Consider the following 12,939-nt stretch of genomic DNA (forward strand, 5'->3'; position numbering starts at 1 on the left):
TCACAAAATTAGATTTGAGTTTATAGCTTGAAATAATTGTGTTTGTTGATCCTGTGCGTGTAGGCAAGGGTATGCCTGTGTATCAGTGAGGGTGTCTGCTCTTTGCATGAGGAAGGAAGAAGTTAAATTGGGTCACGGAAATAGAAAATAAAGGTTCCTCTCTCCCCATATAACAGATGAAATGTCAACCTGCAGCTAGGGATTGTTAAAGTCCCTAAATGAATCTCTGTGTGCTAATGCATTATTCATGATGGATTCTGGGATTTCAGTGCTTGGCACTGCTGTCAGAAGAAAATGAAAGACATAGATCAATGTGGGCACTAACATTTTTGTAGTTATAAATCTCTTTTCAATATAGAAAACTTTATTACTGAGCTACGGGTCTACCAGGAATTTTTCTCCAAAGTAACACTTTTGGGGGACACTCTTCACTTCATGGAAGTATTTGATAACAGCATTCAGGCATCATGGTTTATACTTGTGACTGCTGAGCCATTTCAAATGGCTCTGTTTTCAGAAATGCCTGTAAGTGGGTTGCTGTCAAAACAGTTCAGAGTCTGTCATGTTGAAGTTATTTTAATGTGTTCATGTCTAATAACACTTATTTAACTTGTATCAGCATTGTAGTATACTAACTCCACATATGATACTCTACTTTTACCCTTTAAAAAGCTATTACCATCTCTTTTGTTTTCTTGCTGCTTTCAGGCCTAAAAATGTGGCTACCTTAATTAATTTTATTCATAAAGTGAAGCAACACTGATTACTTCAGTTCTGAAATCCTAATTTAGATGGAACATGTATTATTCTTATGTGATTGGATGAGTCACAGAAATGGAGCCTGTATTCGAAGCCATGGAGTCAGTTGTGGAGAGAAACTGTCAAAAACAGAAAAGTAGAAGTCACAGAATTACATACCATTGGCATGAATGAAGGAGAAAGTTGTCACATATTTTGTATTTTTAAAAGAAAATTAGACATACATGTCATTTCCTCATTTTCCTTGGTTTTGATCTGGAAGCAAAATGGTATAACAAAATGAGAGCGAATACTGATGTTTTGGCATCTACATTTTAGCTTTTGATTTCATTACCTAGATTACCTTAGGTAATTTGTTAATCTTTTAGAGCATTAGTTTCCTTACCTGGAAGATGAACCCAATACTATTTAAGTTATATATTTGTTGTGAAAACGATGTTAAGACTATGAATAGAAACAGGCCACTTAAAATAAAGGCGCTTTTAGCAGTTATTTCTGGAGTGATTTGCTATTGGGGCCGCAGCTGTTCCTAAAGCTCAGTTGCATTTTTGCCCTTTTCCAGCATGATTATTTAACTGTTCCTTTTGTTGTATAGTTACCCTGGTGTCTTCATATCCCTACTAGATTTTGGTTGAGAGTGCAGGGAACCAGAGACTTATTGTTTACTTCTGAATATATGACACTTAGCAGTGTCTATGATATTTAATTACTACAAAATAATAAATATTTGTTTGTTGAGTGAATTCATTCAATACATTTTCCATTTTCCCCCCAGGATATTTGTTGCTATATCTTTTTTAAAATGAAGAACTGAAAAATTCAAATATTAAATACTTAGAAGTGGGATGTTTCAAAGTTTGACTACAAAATGTGGAACTGGTTGAGCTAAAGGAAGGTGAGAGACTGTGAGTTTCATCATTCCATTCTGGTAAACTAGCAATTATTGATCTTGTTTGGTGACACTGCTGTTTAAACTATTAGGAACATTTTAAGAGACATCCTAGGAAAATGTCAGGATATGTTGGCTCCTCTTACCCCTTGAAGTGCTTTGAGAAAGACAAACTTTATGAAAGTGGATTGGAAAACACAAAGCAACTATCTAGATTTAGCTGAGGTAATCCTGTTTTAGCCTGTACTTAGCAGTCTTGTAACTGATTACCCTCATTTTTCTAAGCGGTAATTTATTCCCCTCTCTCTTCTTTTCTTGTTTCCCCAGTTCCCCACTTCCTTCTTAGCCCTTTAGAAATGAAAATATAACCTTTCATCTCCCCCTCATCAAACATTTCCTGCAGGGAAAGATAAATCTCTCCTGGAGAGTAGGCAGTTGATTTGCAGACCAAAGCATGCCGCCAAGATACTCTCATCTCCAGGGTGTTGCCTCAGGAGGGCATGTGATAAATATGCTCACTTGGCCAATTTTACAACTTACTTCTGCCAAGGAAGGCACCAACTCAACTACCCATAGATAAGGCAACAACCTAGCAGGGGTCCCCTCTCTTGCTCATTGACTCCCTTAAAAGTGTCTGCTTTCTGCTCCAAACGTGAAGCGATATGGCAGGACAACTATGCCTCTTTCCCAACCTGCTTTTGGAATAAATTCACTTGCTCTGTATCAGACTTTCCTCTTGCTAATTGGACTGGAATGCAGCAAATAACTAACCTACATTTTGGTTACAATCTGGGACAACACAGCTTCAGGTGATCGTTCGTCTCTTCTCATTTTACACTCCATCCCTAGGCAGTTTAATCCATTGACTCGGCTTCTGTTAACAACTACATGCTAATGGATTTATATTTTTAGCCTAGATTTATTATCTGAACTCCAGATCTCTATAGGCAATAAACTATTAACTTTTATTTTTTACTTAAATTTCCAAAAGTACCCAAAATTGAACAAGTGCAGCATTGATACTTGCCTCTCCATTGCTACACCTCAGTCCATTCCTCTGCAGTTTCTATCTCAAAAAATTGCACAGTTTTCATTGGACAGCTTGCCACAGGCAAGATTGCATCCTTGCTTTCTCCCTCTCCTGCACCATCTGTATCAGTTTTCTATTGCAGCCATAACACTGTTACCACAAACTTGGTGGCTTAAAGTAACACTATTATCTCACAGTTCTGTAGATCAGAAGTCTGTTACTATGTGGCTGCATTTCTTTTGTTTTTGAAATGCAATTCTTTATTAGAACTTTGTTTGTATTTGCAAACATTTAGCAGAAGGGGAAAGCAAAAACAATCCACAGCATACACACCCTAGAAGAATCTGGCTCTTCCGAGGGCTTCCACTTTAACCCCTGACTGGCTCTGCTCCAGGGCTTGAGAAGCCTTCAAAGTTTGGTAACCAGGTCCCTGGCGGCCTCGCCCCCAGCCAAGAGAAACCACTGGCTCCTTGCCTTGCTGGCGGCGTCGGGAGAAAGTTGGGTCTCCGAGTCACTGGCAGCCTTGAGAGACCGCTAAGTCCCAGCCTCCTAATCAGCCTTGGGGAACTGCTGAGTCTCAGCCTTTTCCGAGCCTTGCACCTGGAGCTGGCAGTGATAATCAAGTTCATGATTCAAGTTCATGATCATCTTGAATGTGTCCTTCTGGTAATAAGGCCTTCCAAATATCAGGATCCAAGCCCCGCTGTTGGGGTCCCCCCAATTCACGTGAGGCAGGCTGTGGGAGGTACACTCGGCTTCCGAAGATGGCTTTCACCAGCGGAGCATCAAGGTGAACTGCCTTCGGATTCTTGAGGAACTCGGAGTGGAAGCAGTAGGGCCGCTTGGTGAGGCTACCCAGCACCTTGAATGCCGTCCCTTCCCGCGCAGCTGTGGTTGCAGGAGCATGGGAACCCGCTTGGGGGTGGCCATGCTGCACCTCGCTCTGCCCAGGACAACAGCGCCACTTCAAACCTGAAGGCTGGAGGGAGCTGGGTGGAGGGCTGGATTTTTTTACTCAAGGTCTCTTCCAACTAAAATCAACTATCAACCACGCCTACTACTTCAGCAGTTACATAACAAAGCCATCTTAATCATATCTGCAGATCTCTTTTGCCAGATAAGTAACATAACCACTAGAGTAGCACCAAGGGGTGAGGTCATGGGGACTAAAATTCTGCACACTCGCTAATGTTCAACAGACATTTATTCCAAATATTTTTTAAATCCTTCCACTTCTGTTGCGTACTACCACCAACACCCTAGACTGAGCCACTATCATTTCTTACCTGAACAGGAATACATGCAAAGCTGTCTTTTTCATGCCACTGTTTTCTTGCCGCTTGTTTCTATCCTTTTCCTTTTGATGCAAACTGCTTTGTGCCTCTTTAAAATATACACAACAATTGTTCTCTTTAATAATTCATCCGAAGCTCAGTCTTTTAATACTTACATATAGGTATGATATCAGTGAAAATGGCAGAGAAGAATCTCCAAAAAGTCATCCCGTTATTAAATAGTGAGAAAACTGGCTAATTTATCAGAATTAACTTTCTCCGAATCCTGCAATTAGCCAAAGGTTTGCAGCATTGTGGGAGTATTTAGTGAACAAAAATGGCCGAATCTCAGTAAAGGCAGGGAGATTCATGGTATTTTAATTTGCCGTATGTCCATCTTCTCTTAATCTCATCTTTGAAAACCAACAGCCCACAATCACAGTAAAAAACTAGCTGCTTGGCAGCTACCAGAGTGGGCAGAACAGAATCGGAACTCCTTCACAACGTCATTCTCGGAGATTGTCACTATTGGTGGTTCTCTGGAAGACTCCACTTACAGAGCTGTGAGTGGTTTTTTTGTTTTTGTTTTAGTTTTTTTTTTCTCTCCTGACATGGAGCTTGCCCAGTGTGAAAAGCTTTCTTCTTGGATACATTTGTTAAATTGTTTGGAGGCAATTGCGTAACTTCTGATTCACTGAAAAGGAGAATAACCAAAAGCTTAAAAGTCGTGAAAGAAGATGTCCATAGGAAAGGAAAATCTCTAAAGAATCTAGAAGGCCGTATGCAGGCCAGGGTTATGTGTATGCCAGGGTGGTGTGAATTCCCAGCAAAGACCTGCGAAGGTCCCAGCACCTCAAAGTTTGCTAATTCTGAGGCTCTGTGCAAAGAGAAAATGAAGGTTAAGAGTGTTGTCAACTGCTTGGCCTAGTAGTTAAGGTAAGTCCCAACATGCACACAGAATCCTTCAGCAAAGGTTAGGAAACATTGGTTTCAGGCATTTGAAAAACATTTCTATCCAATGATTAGACGACCGCTAAGCTAAACATGCAGGGACTGTAGCAGCCACACACAACATCTGTAGACTTAACAGAATGAACTTCAGAAAAGTCACTCTAATGAAGCAATAACAACAACAACAAAACAACAGAGGCCAGGGACTCTGATCTCCCTCATTGTCATGTTATGTTATCTATAATTTTCCATCTTAAAGAAAAATGAAAAGACATACAAAGAGACAAGAAAGTATGGCCCATACATAGAAAAAAAAAATCAGTAAAAGTAGTCTCTAAGGAAGTCCATGTGTTGGACTTCCTAAGAAAAAAAAATAAATCAGCAATTTTTAATCTGTTTAAAGAATTAAAGGAAACTTTGTCTAAAGAACTGATTTTTATACAATTTCTTCATTGATGTAATTTACATTCATTCACTTATTTAAATTCCTTCTTATACTCCTGTTCTCTGAATCAGAGACTCTGTATTCAAAGGAAAGATTATTTGTGATCCTCCTCATCTTCGTCATATCCTTTTGCATACCATTCCTGTGGGGTCTTCCCAGGTACAGACAAAGTTGAATAACCTAGCTACTCTTGGTTCTTGCTATGGACTGAATGTTTGTTTTCTCCCCCAGTTTCTACATTGAAATCCTGTTCTTCATTGTGATGATACTAGGAAGTGGGCCTTTGGGAGGTGATTAGGTCATAAGGGTGGAGCCCTCATGAATGGAATTAGTGCCCTTTATAAAACAGACCCAATTTCTCTCCTCTTTCTGCCACGTGTAAATACAAGATAGCAGTCTGCAGTCTGGAAGACTGACTCAACAGAACCCAACCACATTGGTACCCCGACCTCAGACTTCTGGCCTCCAGAACTGTAACAAATTCCTGTTGTTGTTTATAAGCCACCTGGTCTATGATACTTTGTTATAGTTACAAGAATCGAGGAAGACAGTGCTCTTACAGCTCCATTTGGTTCACTCTTCTTGGTGCAAGCTACTTATCCCAATATTTCTGTGCATTTCACAATGTGGAGAAGAGTGTACAAAAAATGCTTTCAAAGTTAGTTGTGAGCCTCTTCCTTTAGAGTTTTGGCTTTCTGTTCTTTTATCATAGTTTCAGAGTAGAACCCCATATGGGCAGAAGGACATAGAAGAGATATTATTTATAGGGAGAATCTTTTCCTCCTTCTCTACGACTCTGATGATATCCCCAAATTGGCATTGAAATCCTCTTGAGAAAATTGGGGAGAGAACCCATGCTCTAATTTACCCCCTTTTTTCTCTTTTTAGTTAATGAACAAGTACGTGTATGGTCCAGTGTCATTGCTTCCCTCTGGGACCAGACTGCCTATACTCATACCTAACTCTTTGCTGCTCCTGCTCCTGACATACAGTCAGTCTGTTAGAGCAGCTGCTGCTTCTACTTTGCTGGTGATTTCCATTTGTTCAACAGCTCTACCTGTGAATGTTTGGAAAAAGCCAATTGGGAAAGCAGTAGTAAGTACAACTTTTCTCTCTCTTCCATAGCTTTAATGCTACTAGAATTTATATTTATATATTTTTATATAATTTATATTTAGGCAAAACTAAATAGTACATTCAACTGACAACATTTTCAAGTAAAAATGATTATAAAAAATGTGGAAAGTGATGAACAACGAAGAGCATAAAATAAAGAACACTTCCGTTTTTTCCACTATAAAAGCATGTAAAAGTATAATAAATTACTTAATCACTTTTTTTTATACTTCTTACTATCAAACTAAAATAAATACACTTCATTGTCATGTGTATTACTCCCACTCTTAAACACTAGGGCTTATTATAACATTTTGCTTTAATTACAAAGAGCTCTCATATCATTTCAGTAGGCAGAATAATGGTCTACCAGTGATGTTCTAATCTTCAGACTGTGTGAATATGCTATTTCCATGACACAAGGGACTTTGGAGATACGATTAAGGTAAGAATATTGAGATGGGGAGATTATCCTGGGTTATCCAGGGGGGGCCCTGTGTAATCACAAGAGTTGCTATTAGAAAGGAGACAGGAGAGTCAGAATTGTCGAAAGAGATGTGAGAAGGATAGAAAGGTCAGAGTGATTCAAAGCCACAAGCCAACATGGGTGGCCTCTAAATGCAGGAAAAGACAAAGAAATAAATTCTTTCTGAGATCCTACAGAAGGAATATAGTCCTCTGCTGATATCTTGATGTTAGTTCAGAAAGACTCATTTTTAAACTTCTGACCTTCAGGAATGTAAGATAGTATTTTTTATTATTATTAGTTTGAGACACTAAGATTGTGGTTATTTGTTACAGTAGCAATTAGACACTAATATGTTCATTGTTGAGAAAAAATGAGGCATTTCGTATCTATGGCAGATTTTGCATCTGTATGTGCTTATGATGTTGCATTATTTGCTGGAAAATCAGAATAATAGATGACTTAGGAAGCTGAAGAACAGGGCATATATGAATATGTAAATCACCAACGGGTTGGCAACAATCCAGTGATATGCATTGTTGCACTGGACACAGTGTAGGCTTTGGTGTGACTCAGATCTATGTTTGAAGATCCTTTTCTTCACTTACTGGCTATGTGACCTCAGGGAAGTAACTTGAGCCTCAATTATCCCCCTTAAATTAAGGAGATTTTTAATTGTGTGATATTGGCCTTGGGAAGAACAGAGGTCATGTCCATAAAGTGTATAGGGCAATGGGCCACAGTAGGTGTCCAGTTAACTTTCATTTGTTAGCTCTGTAAATTGTATTTTTATAACTTTTTCTTCGTTTATCTCCCGCATTTTTTTCTTCTAGCTTCAGCAGAGGCTTCTCTCCTTGAAGAATTTTATAAACAAGAGTAGCCTCCTGCTTTTGGTTATTTTTCTTGGATTAAAAAAATTGATTTAATAAACCAAATATTTATTAAATAATTATCTTACTCTGTCTTCGTTCCTGACATAGAATTTCTAAAATCCTTGTACCTGACTTTATGCTAATAAGATTACTTTTAGTGGGCCCGTAAATAGCTACAGGATGGGGGCTGGTTGCCAGAGGAACCAAACCTGTGATTAGAGGGTTGGAACTTTCAGCTTGATCCTCCCTCCCTCCCCCTTGCCTACTTCTGAGGAGGGAAGAGGGGCTAAGACTGAGTTAATCATCAATGGTCAATGATTTAATCAATTGTGATTATAGACTGGAATATCCACAAAAATCCATAAAGGGTGGCGTTGGAGAGCTTCTGAGTGAAAACATCAAGGTATTGGGGCGGGGGGGCGGGTAGCTGCTCAGAGAGCTATGGAAGCTTTGTGTACGTCCTCCAGCCACATAACTACAAATATATTTGTATGCTGTACATCTGAACCTTTGACCATAGTTGTTTATTTCCAGGATGGACACTTGACCTAACATGGACAAATTAGTTTTTCTGTATTTGTGAATGTGGATTGTGAAAGGTCAGTTAGTTATGGGTATGTCAATAAGATAAGCCAAAAAAAAAAAAAAAAATCTGTGTTAGAAGGAGAAGTAGAGCCAGAGGAGGAAGAAAGGGAGAGAAAGAATCAGGGACAAAGAAAATGAAGCATATTGGAAGAAGTAAGTAGAGATTAAGCAAACAGACGACTTCCTGAGCAGTCTGGGTTCCAGTTCTAGCCTAAGGCTTTGTTTCATTCCTTTCCTTAGGTTCTATGAAATACTTGGTATCCCTCCAGTAAAGTCTGGTTTTTCCATTAGTTACTTGCAACGATGAGTTCTGGCATTCATTTTGTTCATTACTTGTTCTACCAGCATTTACAGAACTCTCATGTGTGTCAAATATTTTGCTATTGCAGGGGACGTAGATATTTGCCTTCAGAGGTTATAAGCACTATAAAAAGGAAACAAAGGTCTCTTTGGGAATGATGTGTGAGAGACATTAATGCACAGAATTTAGAATGCCTGGTCTATAACTGTGGCTAATCAAAAATTGAAGGAGAAGCCATATTTCTGCTTTCTTATTGTTTTGTCTAATTAGAGGATGATTAATTTGATGTTATGGTCTGGGATTCCAGAGAAAAGGATATATCTAATTTGTATTCCAGAGGAAATAATGAAAAGGGTGACCTGGAACAATAAATCGTTAATTGCATGCTCTGCATTTCAAGTTATATTGAGAATCACTGGACAGCAGGTGCAAATTGTGAAAGGAAGGGAGGGTTTCAACGGCCTACGAGGATCTAAGGTTCATGTAAGAAAATGGAAGAAAGAGCTGGTAAATAGAGAGCCTCTGTACTAGGCTTAAAGGGTTTGAGTTTTATTTTTTATGCAATGAAAAACTATATAAATAATTAAACAGTAAAACATGTCTAAGGCCACTGAGCTCAGGATTTCTCCTGTCAATTTTGGGACTGAAAAAGTCCCAAAGGGTTTTCACATTTTCTATGGGTTCCAATAATTAGACCAGTAACTTCTACTTACTGTGCCTGTGTTTTCCAGTCATATTCTCTAGGGACTAATTTCAGAAAAGGAAAGAAGGCAGAGAATGAATGGATCCAGCTCTTAGTCAATAGAGCAGTGGCCATCAAGGCATTGTCTTCATCAAACCTCAGGGAAGCTAATACAGTCCCTGTAACAGCTCTAATTAGATGCTGGACCTCAAAGTGAGCAGTGTTATTTCACTTCAGTAATTTTCATCAGCTAGTCCTTACTATCTAAAAATAGGAAAAAGGCTTGTTAAAGTAAAACCTAAAGGGGAGAAATTTATACAAAATTGGGAGGGAATATGAAGGACTAGACTAATGAACCAAAAGACAGAAATAAGGCAAATAATATAAATGTCAACACCACTGAATGATAAGAAAATCACAGATATTTCTTCAAATGTGTAAATTCTAGATTTTGCTGAACACAATCTTCTAAGCTACAAATATAAATTGTTCCTTTTCTGTCTTAAAAAAATCATGTTCACTTATTCAACACTTTCACAAAGAGTTGAATTGCTAGTTTTCTACCTTGGCATTTTGATGGGTGCTTCAGTCATTTTTTTGAAATTTTGCTTGCAATTATGTGCAAACTTTGTCAGTTGAATGCATGCCCAAATCCTCCCAATTTGGCTATACTTTCTGAGGAAAATATATTTGTACACATTTGAAAATGGAGTCAGAATTCATTTTAACTGGATGCCACATGGGTACAGCTTAGTCAGTTCAATCATGAGTAGAACACATCCTATATTGCTACAGCTGATTCATGATATAGTGAAGATATTATTGTATCATTCATAATATATTAAAAATTAAATACAGATATTTCAAAAAGAAACTCAAATGCCTTCTAATTTTAATTGTTTTACTAAATGAGACAGACAATTAAACCAGATGATGAGATATTCATTATATTTTATTAACAACGTGTTCAGTTGATTTTTTTTAAATGCAGTGATTCATTGTTTGATAAGAATTGACAACCTAATTGAATGCATTTATCATTATACAGACATAGCTTTGAGCTCCCAGAGATTTAACACTTGAGGATATTAAGTTCATGACAGCCAACCAATTAATGTTTCATGTTAAAGATTGGTTTATTAGTCTCATAAGCAAAGATGAATTAAAGTATAATATAATATGTGATGATGAATTTTTACTTTACTCTTTCCCCATTTGAGCACAAAAGTATTAGAACATAAGCATGTCTTAAAAATACAAAAAATAATCTCATAATAGGATGTTATTTAATTCTGAAAATACAAATTTCTGTTTTTCATATATGAACAAAATACATGCCCATATTTCAGATTTCTAGTATAAACATCATTAACCTGATTTGATTTTTTTTAAAAAAATTGGAGATCAAATGTGATGAAAACTCTAAGCATTCAGAAAAACCAAACAAGCAAACAAAATATCACAAAAACATCAAAAAGATACTCTTACAGGACCACAAAGATAATGGTTTTTATGAGAGCAGTTACAAAGAGAGGTAGAGATATATTTTTTAGATAAAGATGATATGAGTTGCTGATGAACTGGATGTGAAAAGACAAACAATTTATTGAGGATGACTTCTACATATTGATATTTATTAATTGGGTAGATGAACTGGATAGCCGTAACAATTACTAAGACTGAGAAAACTGTGAGAGGGACAATAAATTGAAGATTTTCTTTCTTTGCACCCATTTAGGCTTAAGAAGTCTATTAGATATTAGACAATAATATCAAAGAAAATTACATCTAGGAGCACATGTGAAATAAAAATAAATTGGAAATAGATAAATTATTTATTTAAAAAATTAAAGTATTAAATAAATAAAGGAAAATAAATATTGGGGCCCCCAAGTCTCTAAGCTAAAGGGATAAGTCAAGCTAGGAACTGCTTAGGGTAAACCTGCCTTCCATTCTATTCAAAGTCATCCCTCTGCTCACTGAGAAAAATGCATATCTGATTGCCTCCTTTGGTAAGGCTAATCAGAAACTCAAAAGAATGGAACTATTGGTCTCTTATCTACCTATGACCTGGAAGTCCCCTCCCCACTTCAAGTCTTCCCACCTTTACCTTCCCAATGGAATAAATGTTCATCTGGCATATGTTGATTGATGTTTCATGTCACCCTAGAACACATAAACCCAAACTGTGCTCTGAGCACCTTGGGCACATGCTGTCAGGACCACTTGAGGCTGCGTCATGAACACACATTCTCAACTTTGGCAAAATAAACTTTCTAAATTAGCTGAGGCATTTCTCAGATTTTCAGGGTTCACAATGTCTAAAATCTACAAATCCTAGGATTCGAAATCTTTAGTGTCAGAAAAACAAACACACTTGCTTACCTGACTCTGATGATGTAATTAGGAAAAAGAAAAAGAAAGTGTCATTTGTGATAAAAATTTGGGCACTGCCACGGCTTAATGGAGGCAGTGACAAATCATTAATTTTCTGATAACTTTTAGTTCTCATGCTAGATTCTTTTTTTTAGGACACCCTGCTTGACTAGATGAATAGAATCACACAGCAGGCATTCCGTGGCAGAGTATGTAGCATGGCTCTCTCAACTGAGAGTTAAGAGAGTAGAATAGGGGATGCCTTTTATGACCTTCTACTTATGGTCATTGACAATATTTTTATAAATTAAGCGTTAGAATGATTTTGAATATCATCTCTCATTCTTCGAAGCCTGTGGCGGCACAATGGTAGTCAAGATATCTGAAAGCTCTTAGCAGTAGCAGCACAACTGGGTCACATTGTTGAAGAAGTTTTCTTAACCTCTGATATCCAAATAGAGATGCCGATTTGGAATTTGTATTTATGAGTCTGGAGCTCTCAGAAGACATCTTGATTGAAAGTACAAGTTTGAAATCAATGGGATTCAGAAAGCATTTAAAACCTTGAGAATGGATGAGGTCACAAAAGGAGCAATTAGACAGTGAAAAAGAGTTTAGAAAAATTCCTGAAGATTGTAGTATTTGGAAATTGTGTAGAAGAGAAGGAGTTAACCATGAAAATGGAAAAATAACTTCCAGTGAGGTGCTGGAGAATATATATGAAAGTGTGATAAACTGCAAGGTGAGATAAACAGTATTTCAAAATAAAAGAAGTGGTCACCTGTGTACAATACTGCTGAGAGTTATAGAAAGATAAGGAAATGAAAATATCCATTAGAAATGGTGACATGGAGGTCAGTACTTATTTCAGGAGAAGAACAAGGACAAATTCTATATCATAGAGTGTCCAAAATTGAGTATGAGTTGTGCATGATCAGGGAAGAAGAGAAATATGGATGTAGCCAGAGAGATGAGGAGTTTGTTTGTTTGCCTTGACTTATTTTCAGATTGGATATATGTGGGCATAACTGTGAGTTTACAGAAATAGTATAGTAGGAAGGGAGATCTTTATGAAGAAGGAGAGAAAAGATAATCAAAGGACTCTAGTAGATAGAAAGAGAATGGAGATAAGAGCACAAGCCAACGAGTTAAAGACACTTCTAGACTAATAGATGCAAATATAACTGACAGTG

Source organism: Callithrix jacchus, chromosome 3 (assembly GCF_049354715.1).
Source record: "Callithrix jacchus isolate 240 chromosome 3, calJac240_pri, whole genome shotgun sequence".
Classification (NCBI taxonomy): domain Eukaryota; kingdom Metazoa; phylum Chordata; class Mammalia; order Primates; family Cebidae; genus Callithrix; species Callithrix jacchus.